We start from the raw sequence: 9354 nt of genomic DNA, 5'->3' as shown, positions 1-9354 counted from the left end.
AGCTTGCCAGTTTGAAGGCTGAGCAGAGGATACTGGTGGACAAGTGGGAACTTTCTGTTCGTTCAGTCACTACTTTGTCAAGCAGTGTAAAGTTCTTCTTCGGCAGACGAGACTAAGGGGTCTGCATGTGAAGGGACGGTGTCACGATCGCCCGTCAGAGGAAACCCAAATCGGCATCACCACCTTGGACAGGGGGGAAAAAAAGTGCACATTTGGTGAGTTAACAGAAGTCAATCTCAGGTATTTGTTTAGTTCGAACGGAAGGAAGACGACAAAGGAAAGAACAGTCATACCGTAGGTCACCAGTGTTCAGAGAAACTCCTATGGATTTCCGTATCCTGGCCAGAGGATACCGATGGTGTGAGATGGGAGTCAAAGTAGCCGGCTGTCAAAACAGAAAAAAAACCAGCTCTGAACAGGGGAGGCGCCTCAGACACGACCTTTCACAAACACATAACGGCACACCGTGATCGACGGGGTCTTACATGCGTCTCCCTGGTGGGCGTCGCAGAGATCGAGGGTACAGTTGCACCTTTAGTAGGTTTAAAAGCTGACAAGAGGAGCAGTAAAGGACACTTCTTCTCAATAGGATCACCACATGGTCAATCATGAACTAGCGAGGAACAACCGATGATCTGGCTTGAGCGGTCGCAGGCAGACTCCTCTTGTCCCCGTCTTGACGAGGCCTGATGAGCCGCAGGTGCGCCGCCGCCCCCAGCTGTATTCCGAAAGTTTAACGAGTGCTCGTGACCTTTTTTTTTTTTCCCTTCCTAAGCCGGAGGAGCATCGTGACACCCGGAAGCGGATGCCAGAGCTGCAGAAGAAACAACCGGCTGGTGCAGGAGAAGGACGACTCTTACGCCCGCGACCTCCCTGCCGGACCCGGGCTCGCTGCCTGATCCCCGGAGCTCGAGTCGGACGCCGTGCAAGAATGGAAGTTATTTAGCTGTAATTTTGTCCGGCCGTGTATATCTCAATTCTCGAATAAAAAATATGTAATAGTGTACGTGTGAGTTTGCTGACTGACCACCGTGTTGCGTTGTTTGTCGCACAAAACGGTACTTTGTGACATCCTTTTAGACTGCCTTTCCAACACTTGTGACGGCATAAAATGGCTGCATATTTTGAACTGGGATACGTGCGTACGTGATTTTTGGTGGCGGGGCGTTCGTCCCCTGGGGTCATCGAAAAGAATCCCGGATGTCTTCGAAACCGACCGGGTCTCGGTCGCCGGTGACGAGGGCGCCCGAAAACATACCTCTTCACCAAGCACTGCCCCGCTCATCGCACTTTGCCCCCCACAAAACAAAAAATAAAAAATAAAAAATTTGAATGTATGTATGAATATGGATTTGAGACGGCTATTTGGTAGAGCGGTGACTTCCGAATACCGACTACTGGTACTTTGGATCTTCGATGACTGAATTGCACTTTTTGTAAGTCGCTTTGGATAAAAGCGTCTGCTAAATGAATGTGATGTAAATGAAAACCAACTTCAGCAAAAAATAGCTCTACTTTGACACAAACGCACATAAGAAATTTTGAAAGTGAGCAAGTGCTCTAATGAGAGATCAATCCAATCCAATCCAATCCTGGCTGACACACTCTGTCAGCAGCATTCAGTTTTTTTCTGTTTTTTTTTTTTTTTGGTTTTGGATTTTGGATTTTTTCTCAAGATCTTTAATTCTGTCTGTCTCTTTATTTTCTTCATAAATTGTCACGATTTATATCGATTTACATCGATTTATTATTTTCACTCCTTTCGTATCGCTGTTTGGTTCTGGTTGTGTATTTTTCACCCTTACTATTCCTTTATGTTGCCCATTCTTATCCCTGATGTTGTTGTTGTATCTGTTGTCTGTTGTATTTGTCGATGTCTTGCTATCTTTTGTCTCTCTATTTATATTTATACTACATATGGTTTTTTATTTTTTTACATTATAACTATTTCACTGCTGTGAAAAATGAATTTCCCCTCTGGAGATGGATAAAGTTGATCTGATCTAATTCTATGTTGCAGGTAATTGGTGAGAGCGTGTAGTAAACGCTAATCGGTCGCGGCCTCCTATTGGTCCCTGCCAGGACGCCGGGCTTTTAAATACCGGCCGTGACGTGGTGTCTGAGAGACGCCAGGACAGTGCTGCATGGTCTTTCTTGCCTGAGCAAGGACATTTTTGTTTTGTCTTTCAGTTCTGATGTGTTTGTTTAGAGTGTGCTTGTGGACTGGTGTCTTTGGTGAGTTCTTGTTCTGATTTTATTTTAACTTACAAATGGGTTTATTGAGGTGAAGCCAGTGAGAGGTGTCTTGCACACATTGAGTTGGTGTGCTCTGAAGATATTTGAGGTTTACTTAGTGTTGGGGAAGGGAAGAAGAACCAGAGTTCATGTGGTTGCGGGGTTTGCTCCCTTGTTGGATAACTTAACACGTTAGTTTTTGCCTTGCACTGTTTTCTGCCCGACCCCCGGCAATTCCTTTTCTTGGTTTAGCCTTATGGAAGACTGTTTTTGCTCCTCTACTCCCAAAAAGATTCCTCCACCAGTTTTAACCTTTTGATTGTGTGCTAGTTGAATCTGAATGCAACATTCATTTGTCTCTAACAGACAGTGATGTCTATGGTAGACTGTAAGATTCTTGCAAAGTTGCTTTTGTCCAGGTGCACTCAAGACCCATGAGTTGTAAGCAAGCATGATTCAATTAATCTCAACTGATGAATTTAGATTTGTTTAAAGCAGTTTTATTAAGACAGTCCATGATATATTGGCTAGTGACACTTTTAGTTCCAACTCTAGTTTCATCAGGTACATGACACCAGCTCAGTTTTGTTCTTTCCTGATAGCTGCTGTGGAACGGCTGGATGAGTCCAAAGATTTGAGATGAGAAACTTCCTTTGCACTCAATTCATGTCTGGAGAAATTTGGTGTCAGAGTGGCGTCTGTTCCCTGTTGGAATACACTTTCTGTTTTCCAAAGTTTTTGAAAGTAGACCCGTTGAGCAGGAACCCCTGGTCCTCTTGGCTTTGTAACCTGTGAGGTGTAAGTTGGTCTCCCTGCAGCACCTGTTTGTTCATCTGTGGCTCTGTTTCCCTCTATATGTTGCAGGCAGTTGAGAGCATTTAGTAAATGGTAACCAGTTGCCGTCCCCTATTGGTCCTGGGTGGCGCCAGCTGAGTGCTGCGTGGTCTCTGAACTGGGAATTGCTTTTGGAGGCAGCAGTGGTTGCCAAGCCACAAACTGCTTGGGAGCCACAAACTTTCCACTCAACATTGTTTTTGAACAGTTTTAATAAATACGCTTTCCCGTAACTCTTGTCTGCATACTTTTGTTCCTCTTGTTTGCTCTCGCTGTTCCAGACGGGGACGTAACCAATGCAGCCTCTGTGGGGCATGGGCTAGTGTCTTCCTGAGCGCAGATAAATGCACAGGGCTGCATCAGCCGTAGCGAACCTGCGGAGGCCCGGATTAACAACTGCCATCCGAAATAGGGCGGCACACAAAAGGGAAGCGTGAGACTGACGTCGAGGTGGTTCTGCAACAGCGTGCCGTCAGGGGTCCAAGAGCCTGTCCAGATAAAAACAAATGTTCATGGTTAGTCAGGGCTGGAAACATAGCTGGAACATTGCAAGGGCCATGACAAGTGACCAACGGGGATCTTAAGGCGGCCTTACATTCGACTCCCTGGCAGCCCCAAACAAGGTGGCAGGCGTCGCAGCGGTAAAGCGGGTTCAAAAGCTGACGACAGGAGGGGTAAAAAGGATCGACGACTGCGGAGAGGCACTGCGGGAACCTGGAGCTGGCAAGGAGAGGCATTGACAATTAGGAGGAAGCATGATGCAAAGAGTCCAGGGTGGGTTCATGAAGTCGCGAGGGACGACAGACGATCTGGCTCGAGAGGCCGCCGGCAGACTCCTCTTGTCTTCTTCTTGACGAGGCCTGATGAGCCGCAGGTGCGCCGCCGCCCCAGCTGTATTCCGAAAGTTTAACGAGTGCTCGTGACCTTTTTTTTTTTTCCCTTCCTAAGCTGGAGGAGCATCGTGACACCCGGAAGCGGATGCCAGAGCTGCAGGAGAAACAACCGGCTGGTGCAGGAGAAGGACGACTCGGATCCTGGCGCCCGACACCGCTGCCTGTTCCCTGGACTCTAGTCGGACGCTGTGCAGGAATGGAAGTTATTTTGCAGTAATCCTATCCGGCCTTGTATATTTTGATTCTCGATCAATAAAAGTGTGCGTTTGAGTTTGCTGACTGACCGCCGTGTTGCGTTGTTTGTCGTACAGAACGGTACTTTGTAACATCCTTTTTGACTGCCTCTCCAACATTTTTGACGGTGTAAAATGGCTACGCATTTTTAACTGGATACGTGCAGAGAGAGGAGGTGAGGAAAGAGCCCGGGACTGAGAGTAGGGGCTTTGAATATCGGGACTATGACGGGAAAAGGTAGAGTCGGTTGACATGACGCAGTGAAGGAAGGTGGATATACTGTGTGTGCGGGAGACCGGGTGGAAAGTTAGTAAGGCTAGAAGCTTAGGAGCAGGCTTTAAGTTGTACTATTATGGTACTGACAAGAAGAGAAATGGAGTAGGAGTTATCTTGAAGGAGGAGTTTGTTAGGAATGTCCTAGAGGTGAAAAGAATGTCAGATAGACTTATGAGTCTGAAACTGGAAATCGAAGGTGTGATACTCAATGTTGTTAGTGGCTATGCCCCGCAGGTGGGATGTGAATCTGAAGAGAAGGAGAAGTTCTGGAATGAGTTGGATGAAGTGATGCAGAATATTCCCAGAAATGAGAGAGTGGTCATTGGTGCAGACTTCAATGGACATGTCGGTGAAGGCAATAGAGGGGATGAAGAAGTGATGGGCAGATTTGGTATCCAGGATAGGAATGCAGAGGGACAGATGGTGGTAGATTTTGCAAAAAGGATGGAAATGGCTGTCGTGAACACCTTTTTCCAGAAAAAACAGGAACATAGGGTAACTTATAAGAGCGGAGGTAGGAGCACACAGGTAGACTACATCTTGTATAGACGGGGTAACCTGAAAGAGATCAGTGACTGCAAAGTAGTTGTAGGTGAGAGTGTAGCCAGACAGCATAGGATGGTGGTTTGTAGGATGACTCTGGTGACAAGGAAGATGAAGAGGACAAAGGCAGAGCAGAGGACAAAATGGTGGAAGCTGAAAAGGGAGGAGTGTTGCATGGTTTTCAGGGAGGAGTTGAGAAAGGGTCTGGGTGGTCAGGGAGCGCTTCCAGATGATTGGACAACTACAGCCAGTGTTATCAGGGAGACAGGTAGAAGAGTACTTGGTGTGTCATCTGGGAGGAAAGTAGATAAGGAGACTTGGTGGTGGAACGAGGAAGTGCAGGAGTGTATACAGAGAAAGAGGTTAGCGAAGAAGAAGTGGGATACTGAGAGGACTGAAGAGAACAGACAGGAGTTCAGGGAGGTGCGGCGAAAGGTAAAGATAGAGGTAGCAAAGGCAAAACAAAGGGCTTATGATGACTTGTATGCTCGGTTGGATAGTAAGGAGGGTGAGAATGATCTATACAGGTTGGCGAAACAGAGAGATAAAGATGGAAAGGATGTACAACAGGTCCGGGTGATAAAGGACAGAGAGGGAAATGTATTGACAGATGCTAGAAGAGTGATGGGAAGATGGAAAGAGTACTTTGAAGAACTGATGAATGTGGAAAATGAAAGAGAGGCAAGGGTAGAAGAGGTGACTATTGTAGACCACAAAGTAGCAAAAATTAGTAAAAGTGAAGTGAGGAAGGCATTGAAGAGGATGAAGAGTGGAAAAGCAGTTGGTCCTGATGATATACCTGTGGAGGTGTGGAAGTGTCTAGGAGAGGCAGCCGTAGATTTTCTGACTAGATTATTCAACAGGATCTTAGAGAGTGAGAAGATGCCTGAAGAATGGAGACGACGTGTGATGGTGCCTATTTTTAAGAATAAAGGGGATGTGCAGAATTGTGGCAACTACAGAGGGATAAAGTTGATGAGCCATACAATGGAGTTATGGGAAAGAGTAGTGGAAACTAGACTGAGAGCAGAAGTCAGCATTTGTGAACAGCAGTATGGCTTCATGCCTAGGAAGAGTACTACAGATGCAGTATTTGCGTTGAGAATGCTAATAGAAAAGTACAGAGAAGGCCAGAGGGAGTTGCATTGCGTTTTCGTAGACCTAGAAAAAGCATATGACGGGGTGCCAAGAGAGGAGCTCTGGTATTGTATGAGGAAGTCTGGAGTGGCAGAGAAGTATGTTAGACTGGTGCAGGACATGTATGCTAGCTGTGAGACACTGGTACGGTGTGCTGTAGGGGTAACAGAGAAGTTCAAGGTGGAGGTGGGACTCCATCAGGGATCAGCTCTGAGCCCCTTCTTGTTCGCAATGGTGATGGACAGGCTGACAGATGAGGTTAGACAGGAATCCCCATGGACCATGATGTTTGCGGATGACGTGATCTGTAATGAGAGCAGACAACAGGTAGAGGAAAATCTAGAGAGGTGGAGGTATGCTCTGGAAAGGAGAGGAATGAAAGTTAGTCGCAGCAAGACAGAATATATGTGTGTGAACGAGAGGAACTCGGGTGGAGCGGTGAGGCTACAGGGAGTGGAGATCAAGAAGCTGGAGGATTTCAGGTACTTCGGGTCAACAGTCCAAAGCAACGGAGAGTGCGGAAAAGAGGTGAAGAGACGGGTCCAAGCAGGTTGGAATGGGTGGAGAAAAGTGTCAGGGGTACGAAGGGATAGAAGACTTTCAGCCAGAATAAAAGGAAAGGTGTACAAGACAGTGGTGAGACCAGCGATGATGTTTGGACTAGAAACTGTTACAATGACCAAAAGACAGCAGGCAGAACTAGAAGTTGCAGAGATGAAGATGTTGAGGTTCTCTTTGGGAGTGACCAGGATGGAGAGGATCAGGAATGAGTCTATCAGAGGGACGGCACATGTTCGAGGTTTTGGAGAGAAGGTCAGAGAAGCCAGACTGAGATGGTTGGGTCATGTACAGAGAAGAGATAGAGAATATATTGGTAGACGGATGCTGGAATTGGAGCTGCCAGGCAAGAGGTCTCGAGGAAGACCAAAGAGAAGATTTATGGATGTAGTGAGAGAGGATATGAAGGTTGCTGGTGTGAGAGAGGAAGATACAGAGAATAGGGTTAGATGGAGAAAGTTGACTCGCTGTGGCGACCCCTAACGGGAAAAGCCGAAAGAAGAAGAAGAAGAAAAAGAAGAAGATAGGAATACAGAGGGACAGATGGTGGTAGATTTTGCAAAAAGGATGGAAATGGCTGCAGTGAACACCTTTTTCCAGAAAAAACAGGAACATAGGGTAACTTATAAGAGCATAGACGAGGTAACCTGAAAGAGATCGGTGACTGCAAAGTAGTTGTAGCCGAGAGTGTCTTTCAGATCCGACACATTAGTTGTAGGTGAGAGTGTAGCCTTACAAAAAGAAGTTACAGGTCTGTGAGAGCCAGAAATCTTGCTTGTTTGTAGGTGACCAAATACTTATTTTCAACCATAATTTGCAAATAAATTCTTTAAAAATCAGATAATGTAATTTTCTGGATTTTTTTTTCACATTCTGTCTCTCATAGTTGAAGTGTTCCTATGATGAAAATTACAAGCCTCTCTCATCTTTTTAAGTGAGAGAACTTGCACGATTGGTGCAAGTTGGTGCAACAAAATACTTTTCTTCCCCACTGTATATATGTACATATATTTATACATACACACATATCTGTATGTGTATGGGTAAGTCTATGTGCTATACTGTTGAACAGGAAGTGTGTGTGTAGCTCATAGGCTTAAGGTGCTTTGCTTGTGATATGAGCATTGTTTTTTTTATTCTTTTTTTTCAAGATCTTAAATTATATCTCTTTATTTTCTTTAGTAAATTGTCTTGCTTTATTTATATTGTTTTCACTGTATTTATATCGTCATTAAGTTCTGGTTGTGTATTTTTCACTATACTATGTTGTTGTCATAACTGTTGTCTATTTATTTGTGGATGTCTTGCTATCCTCTGTCTCTCTATTCATATTTATACAATATATACCTTTTTTATTTTAGGACATTATAACTATTACACTGCTGTGAAAAATTAATTTCCTCTCTGGAGATGGATAAAGTTGATCTGATCTAATTCTATGTTGCAGGTAATGTGCAGCAGGTGAAAGCGTTTAGTAAATGCTAATTGGTCGCGGCCTCCTATTGGTCCCTGCCAGGACGCTGGGCTTTTTATACTGGCGTCATTTCTGGGCGACGCCTGATCTCTGTGGAGAGCCAGCTGAGAGGTTGAGGTTCACTGGGAAATTGCTGGGGTTTTGTGTTGAAAAAGGAAAAAAAAAATGCAGATGTTTGTCTTGTCTTTCAGATCTGATGCATTTGTTTGGAGTGTTTTCGTGTCCTGTGGTCTCTGGTGAGTGTTTGTTCCTTATTTTTTATTTGGAATTGGGCTGATTGAAGCAAAGCCAGGGAGGAGAGTCAGAACATATTTGTGGTTTATTTTTGTGTCCGAAGGTAAGAAGAGACCAGAGTGTGTGGTTGCTGTGTTTGCTTCCTCATTGGGTAAGTTTGCAGTTACACTTTTTTTTTTTGTTAAATGAAAATGTGCTTGTATATGTTTCTGACCTCTGGTGATCTTTGCACCTGTGCTCATCTGTTTAGGCTCATGAAGACTGTTTGTGACTGGTTCTTTGTTCTTCATGGGAAGAGAACTGGAGTTCCCTGAAGGAGGACTTAAGGTGATGTTCTGGAGGTGAAAGTAGAAACTGCAGATGTGATGCTCAGTGTTAGTGGCTCTGCCTCAGAGCTGCAGGAGTTACATGTCAGGTTACGGCCGTGGTTAAATCAATGTATTTAATTCTAAAGTGTTCTTTCAGATGCCGTCCATAAATTTTGTGTTTGGTCTTTTAGGTGTTCTGACAAGGATCCTGAGCCCCAGAAGAAGCCTGTCCAACACAAGCAAGGTAGTGTGTACAATAGGTTTACTTTTGTGTAAAGTTAGCAAAATGTTTGAAGTGTCTTTACCTGTTGTAATTTTACATGCTTGTAGTTTTCCTGCTGTGACAATAAAGTGTACTTGTACACCCTTATATCAGTGTCACTTTATTTTTTAAAATCCTTTTTAGTTTATCCTTTTCCTGTGAAACATTTTTCTACGTTTGACTCAGTCTGACGCAGTGACTCTTTAGTGCAAAGATAATCGTCATTATTTCTTCTAAATATTGCACTTGGAAATCCTTCACTTTGAGATTGACTTGCAGTATTTCTGTCTGCATTTTGGACTGTTTATGATTAATTCAAATTAAGAATAGTTAAATCATTCACTGGTCAGAAATGACCAGGATGTG

Source organism: Fistularia commersonii, chromosome 24, assembly GCF_037954325.1.
Source record: "Fistularia commersonii isolate RoL2024-O1a breed Wild chromosome 24, RoL_Fcom_v1.0, whole genome shotgun sequence".
Classification (NCBI taxonomy): Eukaryota; Metazoa; Chordata; class Actinopteri; order Syngnathiformes; family Fistulariidae; genus Fistularia; species Fistularia commersonii.
Note: the sequence above shows the minus strand (reverse complement) of the source record.